This window comes from Helianthus annuus, chromosome 9 (assembly GCF_002127325.2).
Source record: "Helianthus annuus cultivar XRQ/B chromosome 9, HanXRQr2.0-SUNRISE, whole genome shotgun sequence".
Taxonomy (NCBI): Eukaryota; Viridiplantae; Streptophyta; class Magnoliopsida; order Asterales; family Asteraceae; genus Helianthus; species Helianthus annuus.
Genome location: NC_035441.2, coordinates 51,855,858 through 51,873,892, shown reverse-complemented (window position 1 = coordinate 51,873,892; position 18,035 = coordinate 51,855,858). Strand labels below are relative to the sequence as shown.

Genomic DNA, 18,035 nt, shown 5'->3' with positions numbered 1-18,035 from the left:
ATGGGCTTGTGTAGTATTATATTGAACCCATAACCGGCCTGGTGTTTAAATCCTTAGTAGCGGCTTTGAAACAAGTTAATAAAGGAACTGAATAGGTAATCAGATCCTTACCCTCGCACTCACACAACAATGTATGCTGCAATTTGAATGTGTGTGTTGTAATAGGATTCTGGGGAGCTGCCCTACAAACAGAGCTAGAGAAAATTAATACCAAGTCAATTGCTTGCGAGGTTTGTCAAACTGCAAGTGGTTTTTAAATTTCAACACTTTTTAGTTTATTGAATTAAGAAAAGAATTATAGGAAAGTGTTCATGGTATTATTTTGATTATCTTTACATAATACATAATGTCAACCCTATCTCTAAATAAGGAAATACAATCTTATAATGAATACATTACCAATCAATAATAAAGATATATATATCCCTGAAATATTGTGTATTCTAGTATTAGCATATCTAATTCGTTTAGTATAATAATGATCAAAGATATTTGAAGTTGTCTAGTGACTCAATGAACTATGTTTTGGTCATCAAAGAGGAAAATATTCCCCAGAGGTTGAGGGAGTTTTGCAAAGCTCTAAATGAGGAGACATTATTTGCTTTTAAGGTACCGTCTACTTTGCAAAGCCGCAAAGGAAGGGAAATTCAAATCATAATGAATCTTACGGGCTTGAACAGAGTGTGATAGCTGATGACAAGTCCGTAGCTGCAAATGTGATAGACACATTTGCTTCAAAATTCATAAGAAACTTCAAAAGACACATTTACTTCAAAATTCATAAGAAACTTAAAAAATTCACTTGTTCTTGAAAGCACTTTTGCAGCTACGGACTTTTCATCGGCTATCACACTCTATTCAAGCCAATAAGATTCATTATGATTTGAAATTTTCCTTCACTTGTGGCTTTGCAAAGTAGACGGTACCTTAAAAGCAGATAATGATTCCTCATTTAGAGCTTTGCAAAACTCTCTCAACAACATTGGAATATTTTCCTGTTTGATGACCAAAACATAGTTCATTGAGTCACTTGACACCTTCAATTATCTTTGATCATTGGTATACTAAAAGAATTAGATATGCTAATGCTGAGATACACAAGAACAATGCATATACTCTTAGCTGATATATTAATATATATTTCAGGGATATATTTATCTTTATTATTGATTGGTAATGTATTCATTATAGGATTGTATTTCCTTATTTAGAGATACGGTTGACATTATGCTTTATGTAAAGATCATCAAAATAATACCATGAACACTTTTCCTATACTTCTTTTCTTAATTCAATAGACTAAAAAGTGTTGAAATTTAAAAACCAATTGCAGTTTGATTAACCTCGCAAGCAATTGACCTGGTATTAGTTTCCTCTAACTCAGTTTGTAGGGCAACTCACTTAGAATTCTATTACAACACACACACACACACATTCAAATTGCAGCATACATCGTTGTGTGAGTGCGAGGGTAAGGATCTGATTACCTACTCAGTTCCTTTATTAACTTGTTTCAAAGCCGCCGCTTAGGATTTAAACACCAGGCCGACTACGGGTTCAATATAATACTACACAAGCCCATGGTAATTGGTAAGTTACAACAACTATGATAAACTTATCATCTTTAAATCTTTTGGCTGCTACTTTTAATACAACTTAAATAATTTGAAATTAGTGTGTCTTTGCGTCCTGCATAGTTGCGTTTTACTTTCGTCCTCCAATCTGGTGGAAATGTGCGATCAGACGCCCACAATAACTGCAATAACAAATGGCTTTAGTATATGCAGACCTCATTCAAGAACAGGTGACGAAGTATGAGTCAAACCAAATAAGGACTACATTACCAGATATCTTTCAACCTCCTTGAGGGATCTAAGCCATGTATTGGTTCTTGTTTCAATATAATACTACACAAGTGCATGATAAGTTACAACTACAATATACTTATCACCTTTTGGCTACTACTATAAATAAAACTTTTAAGTAATCTGAAATTAACTTGTCTATGACACGATAATTAGAGCGTGGTATTTCTTTCATCACCCATCCTGGTGGAAGGGTGCCAACTTCTTAAGACACTTGCAATAATAGATGGCATTAGTGTTGGGTCGTCGTCGTCGTCGAGGCATATGCTTCGTGAGGCGGAGGGAAAACGCCTCGAAAAGCGTTTCCGTTCTTTTAAACCTTGGGTACATGCACTAATCGGCATTTGTCCAAGGCTTGATGGAAAACTATTATTGAGCCGGGGGTCTCACTGGAAGCAGCCTCTCTATTCTTACGGGGTAAAGGTAAGGCTGTCTACATACGGGGTGGAGGTAAGGATGTCTACATACGGGTAGAGGTAAGGTTGTCTACATCTTACCCTCCTTAGATCCTACCTTAGCTTTTCTATTGGTGGGATTTACAGAGTATGACGACGACGACGAGGAGGAGGAGGACGAGGAGGACGAGGACGAGGAGGAGGTGGATGACGATGAGGAAGACGATGAGGATGACGATGAGGATGAGGATGACGATGACGAGGACGACGAACAACACTAACGCCATCTATTATTGAAGGTGTCTGAAGAAGTTGGCACCCTTCCACCAGGATGGGTGATGAAAGAAATACCACGCTCTAATTGATGTGTCATAGACAAGGTAATTTCAGATTAATTAAAAGTTTTATTTAAAGTAGTAGCCAAAAGGTGATAAGTTTATTGTAGTTGTTACTTATCATGCACTTGTGTAGTATTATATTGAAACAAGAACCAATACACGGCTTAGATCCCTCAAGGAGGTTGAAAGATATCTGATAATGTAGTCCTTATTTGGTTTGACTCATACTTTGTCACATGTTCTTAAATGAGGTCTGCATATACTAATGCCATTTGTTTTGCAGTTATTGCAGGCGTCTGATCGCACCCTTCCACCAGATTGGAAGATGAAAGTAAAACGCAACTGTGCAGGACGCAAAAACACGGTAATTTCAAATTGCTTAAGTTGTATTAAAATTAGCAGCCAAAAGATTTAAAGATGATAAATTTCTCATAGTTGTTGTAACTTACCAATTACCATGGGCTTGTGTAGTATTATATTGAACTCGTAACCGGCCTGGTGTTTATATCCTTAGCGGCGGCTTTCAAACAAGTTAATAAAGGAACTGAGTAGGTAATCAGATCCTTACCTTCGCACTCACACAACGATGTATGCTGCAATTTGAATGTGTGTGTTGTAATAGGATTCTGGGGAGCTGCCCTACAAACAGAGGTAGAGGCATCTAATACCAGGTCAATTGCTTGCGAGGTTAGTCAAACTGTAAGTGGTTTTTAAATTTCAATACTTTTTAGTCTATTGAATTAAGAAAAGAAGTATAGGAAAGTGTTCATGGTATTATTTTGATTATCTTTACATAATGCATAATGTCAACCCTATCTCTAAATAAGGAAATACAATCCTGTAATGAATACATTACCAATCAATAGTAAAGATATATATATATATATCCCTGAAATATATACAAATATATCGGCAAAGAGTATATGCATTGTTCTTGTGTATCTTAGTATTAGCATCTGTAATTCTTTTAGTATAATAATGATCAAAGATACTTGAATTTGTCTAGTGACTCAATGAACTATGTTTTGTTCATCAAACAGGAAAATATTCCCCAGAGGTTGAGGGAGTTTTGCAAAGCTCTAAATGAGGAGACATTATCTGCTTTTAAGGTACCGTCTACGTTGCAAAGCCACAAATGAAGGGAAAATTCAAATCATAATGAATCTTATTGGCTTGAACAGAGTGTGATAGCTGAAGACAAGTCCGTAGCTGCAAATGTTATAAACACATTTGCTTCAAAATTTGACATAAGAAACTTAAAAAATTCACTTGTTCTTGAAAGCACTTTTGCAGCTACGGACTTGTGATCGGCTATCACACTCTGTTCAAGCCAATAAGATTCATTATGATTTCAATTTTCCCTTCATTTGTGGCTTTGCAAAGTAGACGGTCCCTTAAAAGCAGATAATGTTTCCTCATTTAGAGCTTTGCAAAACTCCCTCAACATCTGGGGAATATTTTCCTTTTTGATGACCAAATCGTTGAGTCACTAGACAAATTCAAGTATCTTTGCTCATTATTATACTAAAAGTATTACATATGCTAATACTAAGATTCACTAGAACAATGCATATACTCTTAGCCGATATATTTGTATATATTTCAGGGATATATATATATATATATCTTTATTATTGATTACAGGATTGTATTTCCTTATTTAGAGATAGGGTTGACATTATGCATTATGTAAAGATAATCAAAGTAATACCATGAACACTTTCCTATACTTCTTTTCTTAATTCAATAGACTAAAAAGTATTGAAATTTAAAAACCACTTGCAGTTTGACTAACCTCGCAAGCAATTGACTTGGTATTAGTTTCCTCTAGCTCTGTTTGTAGGGCAGCTTCCCCAGAATCCTATTATAACACACACACATTCAAATTGTAGCATACATCATTGTGCGAGTGCGAGGGTAAGGATCTGATTACCTACTCAGTTCCTTTATTAACTTGTTTCAAAGCCGCCGCTAAGGATTTAAACACAAGGCTGGTTACGGGTTCAATATAATACTACACAAGCCCATGGTAATTGATAAGTTACAACAACTATGATAAACTTATCTTCTTTAAATCTTTTGGCTGCTACTTTTAATACAACTTAAGCAATTTGAAATTACCGTGTCTTTGCATTCTGCACAGTTGTGTTTTACTTTCGTCCTCCAATCTGGTGGAAGGGTGCGATCAGATGCCTGCAATAACAAATGGCATTAATATATGCAGACCTCATTTAAGAACATGTGACAAAGTATGAGTCAAACCAAATAAGAACTACATTACCAGATATCTTTCAACCTCCTTGAGGCATCTAAGCCGTGTATTGGTTCTTGTTTCAAAATAATACTACACAAGTGCATGATAAATTACAACTCCAATAAACTTATCACCTTTTGGCTACTACTTTAAATAAAACTTTTAAGTAATCTGAAATTACCTTGTCTATGACACGTCCATTAGAGCGTGGCATTTCTTTCATCACCTATCCTGGTGGAAGGGTGCCAACTTCTTGAGAAACCTGTAATCATAGATGGCATTAGTGTTGAGTCGTCATCGTCGTGCCTAGTTCCACCTCGAGGCATATGCCTCATGAGGCGGTGGGAAAACGTCTCGAAAAGTGTTTCCGTTCTTTTAAACCTTGGGTACATGCACTAATCGGCATTTGTCCAAGACTTGCTGCAAAACTACTATCGAGCCAGGGGTCTCACCGGAAGCAGCCTCTCTATTCTTACGGGGTAGAGGTAAAGCTGTCTACATACGGGGTAGAGGTAAGGCTGTCTACATACGGTGTAGAGGTAAGGTTGTCTACATCTTACCCTCCTTAGACCCTACCTTAGCTTTGCTATTGGTGGGATTTACTGAGTATGATGATGACGATGACGATGACGATAACGATGAGGATGGCGATGAGGATGACGAGGGGGAGGGGGGAGGATGAGGAGGAGGAGGAGGAGGAGGAGGAGGAGGATGAGGATGCGGATGAGGATGAGGAGGAGGATGACGAGGACGAGGAGGAGGAGGAGGAGGAGGAGGAGGATGAAGATGAGGATGAGGATGAGGATGAGGATGACGACGACGATGACGGCCAACACTAATGCCATCTATTATTGAAGGTGTCTCAAGAAGTTGGCACCCTTCCACCAGGATGGGTGATGAAAGAAATACCACGCTCTAATTGACGTGTCATAGACAAGGTAATTTCAGATTACTTAAAAGTTTTATTTAAAATAGTAGCCAAAAGGTGATAAGTTTATTGTAGTTGTAACTTATCATGCACTTGTGTAGTATTATATTGAAACAAGAACCAATACACGACTTAGATCCCTCAAGGAGGTTGAAAGATATCTGGTAATGTAGTCCTTATTTGGTTTGATTCATACTTTGTCACCTGTTCTTAAATGAGGTCTGCATATACTAATGCCATTTGTTATTGCAGTTATTGCAGGCGTCTGATCGCACCCTTCCACCAGATTGGAAAACGAAAGTAAAACGCAACTGTGCAGGATACAAAGACACGGTAATTTCAAATTGCTTAAGTTGTATTAAAAGTAGCAGCCAAAAGATTTTAAGATGATAAATTTATCATAGTTGTTGTAACTTACCAATTACCATGGGCTTGTGTAGTATTATATTGAACCCGTAACCGGCTTGGTGTTTAAATCCTTAGCGGCGGCATTGAAATAAGTTAATAAAGGAACTGAGTAGGTAATCAGATCCTTACCCTCGCACTCACACAACGATGTATGCTGCAATTTGAGTGTGTGTGTTGTAATAGGATTCTGGGGGAGCTGCTCTACAAACAGAGCTAGAGGAAACTAATACCATGTCAATTGCTTGCGAGGTTAATTAAACTGCAAGTGGTTTTTAAATTTCAACACTTTTTAGACTATTGAATTAAGAAAAGAAGTATAGGAAAGTGTTCATGGTAATATTTTGATGATCTTTACATAATGCATAATGTCAACCCTATCTCTAAATAAGGAAATACAATCCTATAATGAATACATTACCAATAAATAATAAAGATATATATATCCCTGAAATATATACAAATATAGCGGCTAAGAGTATATGCATTGTTCTTGTGTATCTTAGTATTAGAATATCTAATTCTTTTATTATAATAATGATCAAAGATATTTGAAGGTGTCTAGTGACTCAATGAACTATGTTTAGGTCATCAAACAAGAAAATATTCCCCAGAGGTTAAGGGAGTTTTGCAAAGCTCTATATGAGGAGACATTATCTGCTTTTAAAGTACTGTCTATTTTGCAAAACTACAAATGAAGGGAAAATTTAAACCATAATGAATCTTATTGGGTTGAACAGAGTGTGATAGCTGATGACAAGTCCGTAGCTGCAAATGTGATAAACACATTTGCTTCAAAATTTGACATAAGAAACTTAAAAAATTCACTTGTTCTTGAAAGCACTTTTGAAGCTACGGACTTGTGATCGGCTATCACACTCTGTTCAAGCCAATAAGATTCATTATGATTTCAATTTTCCCTTCATTTGTGGCTTTGCAAAGTAGACGGTCCCTTAAAAGCAGATAATGTTTCCTCATTTAGAGCTTTGCAAAACTCCCTCAACATCTGGGGAATATTTTCCTTTTTGATGACCAAATCGTTGAGTCACTAGACAAATTCAAGTATCTTTGCTCATTATTATACTAAAAGTATTACATATGCTAATACTAAGATACACTAGAACAATGCATATACTCTTAGCCGATATATTTGTATATATTTCAGGGATATATATATATATATATATATATATATATATATATATATATATATATATATATATATATCTTTATTATTGATTACAGGATTGTATTTCCTTATTTAGAGATAGGGTTGACATTATGCATTATGTAAAGATAATCAAAGTAATACCATGAACACTTTCCTATACTTCTTTTCTTAATTCAATAGACTAAAAAGTATTGAAATTTAAAAACCACTTGCAGTTTGACTAACCTCGCAAGCAATTGACTTGGTATTAGTTTCCTCTAGCTCTGTTTGTAGGGCAGCTTCCCCAGAATCCTATTATAACACACACACATTCAAATTGTAGCATACATCATTGTGCGAGTGCAAGGGTAAGGATCTGATTACCTACTCAGTTCCTTTATTGACTTGTTTCAAAGCCGCCGCTAAGGATTTAAACACAAGGCTGGTTACGGGTTCAATATAATACTACACAAGCCCATGGTAATTGATAAGTTACAACAACTATGATAAACTTATCTTCTTTAAATCTTTTGGCTGCTACTTTTAATACAACTTAAGCAATTTGAAATTACCGTGTCTTTGCATTCTGCACAGTTGTGTTTTACTTTCGTCCTCCAATCTGGTGGAAGGGTGCGATCAGATGCCTGCAATAACAAATGGCATTAATATATGCAGACCTCATTTAAGAACATGTGACAAAGTATGAGTCAAACCAAATAAGAACTACATTACCAGATATCTTTCAACCTCCTTGAGGCATCTAAGCCGTGTATTGGTTCTTGTTTCAAAATAATACTACACAAGTGCATGATAAATTACAACTACAATAAACTTATCACCTTTTGGCTACTACTTTAAATAAAACTTTTAAGTAATCTGAAATTACCTTGTCTATGACACGTCCATTAGAGCGTGGCATTTCTTTCATCACCTATCCTGGTGGAAGGGTGCCAACTTCTTGAGAAACCTGTAATCATAGATGGCATTAGTGTTGAGTCGTCATCGTCGTGCCTAGTTCCACCTCGAGGCATACGCCTCATGAGGCGGTGGGAAAACGTCTCGAAAAGCGTTTCCGTTCTTTTAAACCTTGGGTACATGCACTAATCGGCATTTGTCCAAGACCTGCTGCAAAACTACTATCGAGCCAGGGGTCTCACCGGAAGCAGCCTCTCTATTCTTATGGGGTAGAGGTAAAGCTGTCTACATACGGGGTAGAGGTAAGGCTGTCTACATACGGTGTAGAGGTAAGGTTGTCTACATCTTACCCTCCTTAGACCCTACCTTAGCTTTGCTATTGGTGGGATTTACTGAGTATGATGATGACGATGACGATGACGATAACGATGAGGATGGCGATGAGGATGACGAGGGGGAGGGGGGGGAGGATGAGGAGGAGGAGGAGGAGGATGAGGATGCGGATGAGGATGAGGAGGAGGATGACGAGGACGAGGACGAGGAGGAGGAGGAGGAGGAGGAGGAGGAGGATGAAGATGAGGATGAGGATGAGGATGAGGATGAGGATGACGACGACGATGACGGCCAACACTAATGCCATCTATTATTGAAGGTGTCTCAAGAAGTTGGCACCCTTCCACCAGGATGGGTGATGAAAGAAATACCACGCTCTAATTGACGTGTCATAGACAAGGTAATTTCAGATTACTTAAAAGTTTTATTTAAAATAGTAGCCAAAAGGTGATAAGTTTATTGTAGTTGTAACTTATCATGCACTTGTGTAGTATTATATTGAAACAAGAACCAATACACGACTTAGATCCCTCAAGGAGGTTGTTGAAAGATATCTGGTAATGTAGTCCTTATTTGGTTTGACTCATACTTTGTCACCTGTTCTTAAATGAGGTCTGCATATACTAATGCCATTTGTTATTGCAGTTATTGAAGGCGTCTGATCGCACCCTTCCACCAGATTGGAAAACGAAAGTAAAACGCAACTGTGCAGGATACAAAGACACGGTAATTTCAAATTGCTTAAGTTGTATTAAAAGTAGCAGCCAAAAGATTTTAAGATGATAAATTTATCATAGTTGTTGTAACTTACCCATTACCATGGGCTTGTGTAGTATTATATTGAACCCGTAACCGGCTTGGTGTTTAAATCCTTAGCGGCGGCTTTGAAATAAGTTAATAAAGGAACTGAGTAGGTAATCAGATCCTTACCCTCGCACTCACACAACGATGTATGCTGCAATTTGAGTGTGTGTGTTGTAATAGGATTCTGGGGGAGCTGCTCTACAAACAGAGCTAGAGGAAACTAATACCATGTCAATTGCTTGCGAGGTTAATTAAACTGCAAGTGGTTTTTAAATTTCAACACTTTTTAGACTATTGAATTAAGAAAAGAAGTATAGGAAAGTGTTCATGGTAATATTTTGATGATCTTTACATAATGCATAATGTCAACCCTATCTCTAAATAAGGAAATACAATCCTATAATGAATACATTACCAATAAATAATAAAGATATATATATATCCCTGAAATATATACAAATATAGCGGCTAAGAGTATATGCATTGTTCTTGTGTATCTTAGTATTAGAATATCTAATTCTTTTATTATAATAATGATCAAAGATATTTGAAGGTGTCTAGTGACTCAATGAACTATGTTTAGGTCATCAAACAAGAAAATATTCCCCAGAGGTTAAGGGAGTTTTGCAAAGCTCTATATGAGGAGACATTATCTGCTTTTAAAGTACTGTCTATTTTGCAAAACTACAAATGAAGAGAAAATTTAAACCATAATGAATCTTATTGGGTTGAACAGAGTGTGATAGCTGATGACAAGTCCGTAGCTGCAAATGTGATAGACACATTTGCTTCAAAATTTGACATGAGAAACTTAAAAAATTCACTTGTTCTTGAAAGCACTTTTGCAGCTACGGACTTGTCATTGGCTATCAAACTCTCTTCAAGCCAATAAGATTCATTATGATTTGAATTTTCCCTTCATTTGTGGCTTTGCAATACACAAAACAATGTTTAAATGACAGGAGAGAAAGAGAAATTTGGTTTTATGGAGACTCAGCTACTATGGAGAAAGAGAAAGAGAGATCCGTCGGACACACATGTGAGGAGACTCGGCTACTATGGAGAAAGAGAAAGATGCTGCAAGCGGATCACCGGCGGTCAACAAGACTCCCAAATCGTTTGCTAAGGTTAACAAAATCCCCAATTTCTTTCTATTTTGTCCTTTTCGTTTTACGATGACAAACATTATACGGTGTTTAATGTTTTTTAGGGTTTCTGTTGTAATTTTGGGGTTTTATGCGAATCTGATGTGCGTTATACGTGTTTTTAATTCTGATCTGCGGTTTTTGTCATAGGAATTGTGATATTTGTTTGATTTAAAGTAATTGTTTTTGTATGTTTAATTTGTACCAACTTTGGCCTATGTGATGTTGTTCTGTAGTTTTAGTGATTAATACATGAATTTTGTAAGTTTCATAATAGTTCTGTGATAAACCTATGTCAATTATGCAAATGACTTGTTTGAATTGAATAACTTTTGTGTGTGTTTATTAAGGGTATCAAAAACATGATTTTCTATATCGCTGTTGTCTTTCTGCAGATATACTATGTTTTATCGTGAAAACTCAGGGAGTTTTGGTGGATTTTTGTCATTGTGTGTTTATAACATAGTTTTGTGTAACGTTGTTTATTTGTTATCCCTAAACAACGATGATGAAGATGACGGTGACGAACTAAATTTGGTTGATGAAAACATTGACGATGATGCGAAGGAAACACGTTTTATAATATTTAAATGTCATAACATTACTAAATTAGGTTGTTGAACTATTTTTGTGCTTAATATCTCACTAGATGTGACAGAGTGAAATTATTTGGTATGTGTTTTATGACCAGAATCTCATAATGATGTTGAATAAGTTGGTAGAAGGTATTTGCTTCTGGTCATCTTTAGTTGCTGTTGCATTGTTTCTATCATTGTTCTTTTCTGCTAATGCTACTGCTAAATTTGATCAGCTGTTTCAGCCTTACTGGGCTCCTGATCATTTTTTGTTCAATTCTTTGTCATGAAGCTCTTCAATGGCCTCTTGATCACCCGTTAACAATCAAGATGCTTCTTTTTGCTATATCGGTGAATTGCCTTGACCCAGCTTTGATTTTAGCTTGTGCAAAGGACTTTAGATAGCCTTTCGTCAACCCATTGTCATCTGATGGTAAAACGGAAGCGAATGATGCTAAATCTCAGCTGCTGGCATCATTATATGGCGGTCATGGTGATCAATTGGCAATAATAGCAGCTTTTGAGTGATGGAAAAACACCAAACAAATAGGTAAATAGCAATCTGTTGTAAGTTCAGTTTATATACCACTACTAGAAAACTAGGCAATTGCGATCAAAATTTCCGACCTACATAAAGCGGTCGCAAAATTAGCAACCGGTTTGCGACCAAAACCAAAATAGTTGCAAATTTAAAGACCGATCCGAATTTGGTCGTAAAAACGGTCGCAAATTTTGTGACCGCATTTTTCAGTCGCGAATCAGTTGACAAGTGGTCGGAAAACGGTCACAAGTACGAGAAAAATAAAAAACAAATGTTGCGATCGTTTAAAGTGGTCACAAATACGAAAAATATATAAACCAACAAAAGTTGCGACCGTCTAAGGCGGTCGCAAATACGAAAAAAATATATATAGTTTATGGCTTACAAATCGGTATCAAAATTAAGGTTTAAATATCGGTCTGAAAAAATATTAAAAATATATATAGTTTATGGTTTGCATATCCATATTAAATTATAAAGTAATTTCTTTATTTTTATTAACTTTTTTTTTAATTTTAATAAAGCAACGTACAACTTAATTTATATGAATTTACTAATAACATTTTTACTTTAGTGAATAACTCATTTTCCATTTCCACTACCACCACCAAATCTCGCGACTTCCCCACCAAAAATACCCCGCCCGTTCTAATATAACATCGCAAAACACCGCATTTTCCCCCAAATTCTTATCTAGGGTTCCATCTCCATCTCTCGCTCTATCTTTGTGAATCCATCGGCGATTCTCACAACCGGCGGCTCTCACACCGGCGACTTTCACAACCGACGGCTCCCATTGGCGACTCTCACAACCGGCGAATTCTTCTCACAACCATGATTCTTACAACCATAGGCTCTCACAAACGACGGATTCTTCAGGAATTGAAAAGCGGTGAGTGTTTTTATTGTTTAATTGTGTTTTCTAAGGTTTAAGTGAGGTTATTGAGTTTAATTTTAGGTTAAAATTAGAATTGTGAGTATATTTTATGTTTGTTAGTTATATACATCATTACACAAGGATTAATTAGGGTTTACTGTCAATTTAATGTTTTATAAACTCTTATTTCGAACTATATGAGTATATGTTACGTTTTATGGTGAATTGATAGGCTAAAAATCATTTTAAACAGATTCTGGTTAATCGATGGCCGCTTCAACCTCCACTCCTCCGCTCACAACGCAAATTTTGGTTAATTGATTACTCCGCTCACGATGCAGATTATGGTTAATTGATGGCAGATTTTGGTACAAATTCGGTATAAACTTTGTCTATCTCGTTGATATAAATTTAGCTGAAGGAAGAGATTAATCGTCACCAAACAACTAGAAAACCACATTATAGGATTCATGCTAGTATCCGAGCAATAGCTTGTTTTGTTTCATGATATTCGAACTTTTGATTAAAGTATTGAACATGCTTACAACTGTGATATATGGGTTGTTGATGCCAAGTTGGTTATGAAGCATTTTTGGCTTCTTCATTATATATGCCTTCTTAAATCTTTTTTTATTAAAATAATCAGATTATATTATATGGGAAGTTTTACGGGGAGATGTGTCTGAGGCAACAAGCGATGTCTTACGGGGAGCAATGAAACGACTGACATCAACACCTTTTTATGGGTACATCATGTTTCACAAAATGGTTACTTGGTATTTTAGTCTTTTGCTATCACATGCTAACTTTTCACTTACATTTAGGTGCTCGTATAAATTTTTGATAACAGTTTCAACACGAGAGGTAATTCTTATTTGAATTGCCACATGTTTCCTTCCTCCCTAACTGTTTATTTTTTGGGATTTTGTATATACTTCTTATTTTTATGATTTTGTATCTATGTACAGATTAAAACAGCTAGCTTGAATAATGGAACTAGATACTACATTATGGTGTTTACTCCAACAGGCTTTATTCACTTACTGTCATGTCTCCGAAGGATTCGAATGTTAGAGCAAAAATATTCATCATGACATTAAACCATCCGGCCACCGGTGGTCTGTTAAACTGATCCGAGCCTCTTTCCTAGAACTAATTGTAAGTTTATTTTATTTGTTATTGTTGCTGCTCATTTACCTTCTTTAGTTAAAGTTGTTGATGTAATTGCAACCAAGTTTTTATGTGTAGGTACATTTTGGTTACCTTTACCTGGTTCGTTTTTAAGTATTTTTGTCACATGTAGAGGGATTTAGGTATTTGCACGATTTTGAGCTTGTATTTGTAAGTTTTCCGCCTTTTTTAGGGAAAAAGAGGGCAATAGTTATCCTATTGCTGTTTATGAATAGGTGTTACCGCTTTTGACGTTTAATGGCTGAGTGCCTTCATTGATTATTTGCAATAGGTTAGAAACAAGTTGCATAAGTTAGTGATTGGGCGTGCTTTTGCTTTTTCAAGATGTGATAATTAGATAATGGTTGCCTAAAGGGTATTTTTGAAGAATAATGAAATGCAGTGTTTGTTGTTCTTCCTTTTTTTCCTGTTGTGGATTTGATCAATCTAGTGGAGAATTGTTTTTTGTTGTTCTAATAAAGCACTTTTTTCTTTATTCTTTAGCTATAAAAGTTCAACGCTATCGTCAAGGAAATCATGAAAAACAAGAAGAGAAAGAAAGATTGAACAAAAGAAAACGAAAAGGCAGAGAAAGATATTATGCTCAAAAGGATCACAAACATTGAAGACTGTCTCAAACCATACTTTATTTTGAATTGTTAAGTTAGAATAACTCTAGTATTTGACATTATGATTTGTAATTTTAACTGGAATGTTTTATACAATTTGAAATTTACATACATGTTTGAATTAAATGTATAGCAGGTTTAAAATAAAAAAATAACCGAAACCAAATAAATGCTATCAAGGTAGTCGCAAAAACGTCGCAAGTCTATAAAAAGCTAGCAATCGCAAATTGGTCGCAAATTTGCAGTCACAAAACGGTTGCAAGTTTGCGGTCGTAATACAGTCGCAAAAAAATCTAGAAACTAGCAGCGGTCGCAATATTTGCGATGATTTTTATGGTCGCATAATGTGATTGCAAAAATATAGTTGCGGTTGCAAAACCATCGCAACTGGGCAATTGCGACCAGTGTTTTTCCAACCGCGTGATCAGTTGCAAAACAGTCGCAATAGGGCAATTGCGACCATTTTGCAACAGGAAATGCGGTCGCAAAAACCCAATTTTCTAGTAGTGTACTGACCGATGTCTGACTGATGAGAAACTTTTACAGCTGATGATAGCAATTGGCATATCTGTAATCTGTTGTAAGTTCAGTTTATATACTTATTCCCTGGCGCACACTAGCTCTTATTGGTAAGTTTACGTCAAATCTCAATAGTTTCTCCTGGATGTGGAAATTTTGACCCGTTTACTTATGAATGGGTTGGTTTGGGTTGCGTTTTATCTCAAACGGGTGAAATATAAATTCTAATTGTAATAATATTTTTGTGGGTTTGTAAAAAAATCTGATTTTGTTGGTGGGTTCTGTGTCTTATGAGTTTAAATTTTTTCGTTTTCTATGAGGTGTGATGTAGCTTTTTATGAGTTGTCACTTATTCCCGGCGTCGTAGTTTTACTAACAACTACTTATTTATTTATGTGTTTATTTTTATTATTTTTCTTTTCCACATTATTTAAGTAGTTGTGTGCTTATATATGTTTTGCCAGAAGCTTATGTCTTGGTTATGGTTTTTTGGAGCCGGGGGTCTCACTGGAAGCAGCCTCTCTATCCCCTGGGATAGAGGTAAGGCTTGCCTACATCCTACCCTCCCCAGACCTTATCAATAGCTTCGCTATAGGTGGGATTATAGTGGGTATGGTTGTTGTTGTTGCATGTTCTGTAAAAATCAAGATTCTTAAAGAAAAAAATATATGGTTCGAGTGCAGGGCCAGAAAAGGAGAGATACAATTTGTATTGCACTTGCTGATGGCACCTGTGAAGAACCAAAGATTAGGATGAGTAAGGTTGTCAGGTTAAATTTGAGGGTTAGACTTGGCGATGTGGTTTCGTTGCATCAGTATGGGAAGTGCGTTCACATCCTTCCGATTGACGATACGATTGAAGGAGTTGCTGGGAATCTGTTTGATGCTTACTTGAAACGTATGTTTAGTTTATAAGCATGCACCTTACTACGGTGCTGTTTATCGTTTATGTTCTGACAGTTGGTTTGTTTGTTTGATTTTGCAGCGTACTTTTTGGAATTGTACCGCTCGGTGGGTGACTACTTTTTGGTAAGGGGAGGAATGAGAAGCGTTGAGTTTAAAGTTATCGAGACTGATCCTGCTGAGCACCGTGTGGTTGCACCCGATACCGAGATATTCTGTGAGGGTGAGCCTGTGAGAAGGGAAGATGAGGACCGGTTAGACAAGATTGGTTATGATGATGTTGGTGGTGTTCGCAAACAGATGGCGCAAAATCCGTGAGTTAGTCAAACTCCCATTAAGGCATCCGCAGATTTTCAAGTCTATTGGTGTTAAACCACCAAAAGGTATTCTGCTTTACGGGCCTCCCGGGTCTGGAAAGACTCTGATTGCCCATGCTGTTGCTAATGAAAGAGGTGCTTTCTTTTTCTGCATTAACGGGCCAGAGATCATGTCGAAAATGGCTGGAGAGAGTGAGCAATTTAAGGAAAGCGTTTGAAGAAGCCGAGAAAAACGCACCATCGATCATCTTTATTGATGAGCTTGATTCAATTGCACCAAACCGGGAAAAAACACATGGTGAAGTTGAACGAAGGATTGTTTCCCAGTTGTTGACTTTAATGGATGGGCTGAAGTCCCGGGCACATGTAATTGTTATGGGTGCAACCAACCACCTTAACAGTATCGATCCTGCATTGAGACGGTTCGGTAGATTCGATCGTGAAATTGACATTGGCGTGCCCGATGAAGTTGGCCGTCTTGAGGTTCTTAGAATTCATACTAAGAACATGAAGCTAGCCGATGATGTGGATTTGGAGAAGGTTGCAAAGGATACACATGGCCTTTCGGGTCGTCATTATGACATGTTTTTAGATTATCTGGCACTTTTTATAGCTTAAGTAAATTACAAGTTTTGTCCTTTATGTTTGTACCAAATTGCAGGCGCTGTCCTTTACCTTTAATTTTGACGAGTTTTGTCCTTAATGTTTCAAAATCCTGCACGTTATGTCCTTTAGCCCTAACTCAGTCAGATTTTTTTGGTTAAATATGGTCATGTGCCTTGCACATGAGGGCATTCTTGTCATTTCATTAATATATATATATATATATTTCTTAATCTACAACCACCTTCATCAGCAAATCAACAACCCAGCCACCAACACCATCATCTCCAAATCAGCAATCATCGCCGTTGTGACAACCCAGATAATTAAGGTTAACATTGCTTGAAATTCCACAACTTTTAGTGTGTATCTCTATGCTATCTGCCTATCTCGTGCATCACTTTATGATTGCGTATGTTTAACTTTAACTATACGGGAAATTGTTAAACGTTTGTGTGTCGTTCGTCTGGGTTAGAAAACCGAATGAGTTGGGCCGCACGTATTAGGGCCACATATTCACACTTTATGATCTCGGCCCAATTCACATTTTATGCATTTTAATCTTGATCTCGGCCCAAGTCCTTGATTACCGGCCCACTTAGGATTGTTTGGCATAACAAACCCTACTTCTCCTCTCTTGATTTACAACTCACAATAACAACACATAACAAACCCTACTTCTCCTCTCTTGATTTACGAAGTCAGTAGATACCCCCCCCCCTAATCGGAACTCTTCTACCTTCAAAACATTATCTCTTGTGCTCTTGCAATCGACTGGTATGTTAACTTACTGTTTATGATTGGTTATTGGTGTGATGAGTATGATTATTGATATTTAAATATGTGTTGTTATGTTAGACTCAAAGCATGATCTTAGGGATTGCTTTAAATGTTATTAAATATAGTCATCACAATTTATCGCTGATCATGTTCTATATGCACGATATGTTTTGATAACCATTGCATGATTTTGTCGATGTGCATAGTCTGATCCCTCTCGGCTAGGTGTGATGGATTGTCTTGTGATCTTGAATATTAGGTGTTAACAAATGATAATTGTACATGGATCTAATATGATGATGAACTATCTGATGTGTATGTGTAGGGAACAACCGATATGATGTTTAGGTTTCATGATAGTCAATGATGCATTGTGATTAATTGGTAGCTCAACTTGGCTGATTATTGATAATTATGATATACAAAATAAGTATTAGAGGTAGTGGGTCAAGGGGGGTTTTGTTCACCGAGAAAGATGTAATGAATAATGATTCAACAAAATTTAATTGGACCTCACTAGCACATGCATCTCTGATTAAATCAACATGGGCCGATTATGGAGGTAATGATGAAGTTGATTAGTCTCTTGT

At 36.6% G+C, this 18,035-nt stretch overlaps 1 long non-coding RNA gene across 1 annotated transcript; it reads left to right on the top strand.

Annotated features, from left to right (window-relative positions):
• Positions 1–10,079: 10,079 nt before the first annotated feature.
• On the top strand, positions 10,080–16,700 carry LOC110877617. Its single transcript, XR_002557170.1, has 5 exons — positions 10,080–10,514; positions 11,400–11,657; positions 14,871–14,953; positions 15,527–15,740; positions 15,828–16,700. It is a non-coding gene; the product is annotated as an uncharacterized LOC110877617 (long non-coding RNA).
• The last annotated feature ends 1,335 nt before the right edge of the window (positions 16,701–18,035 follow it).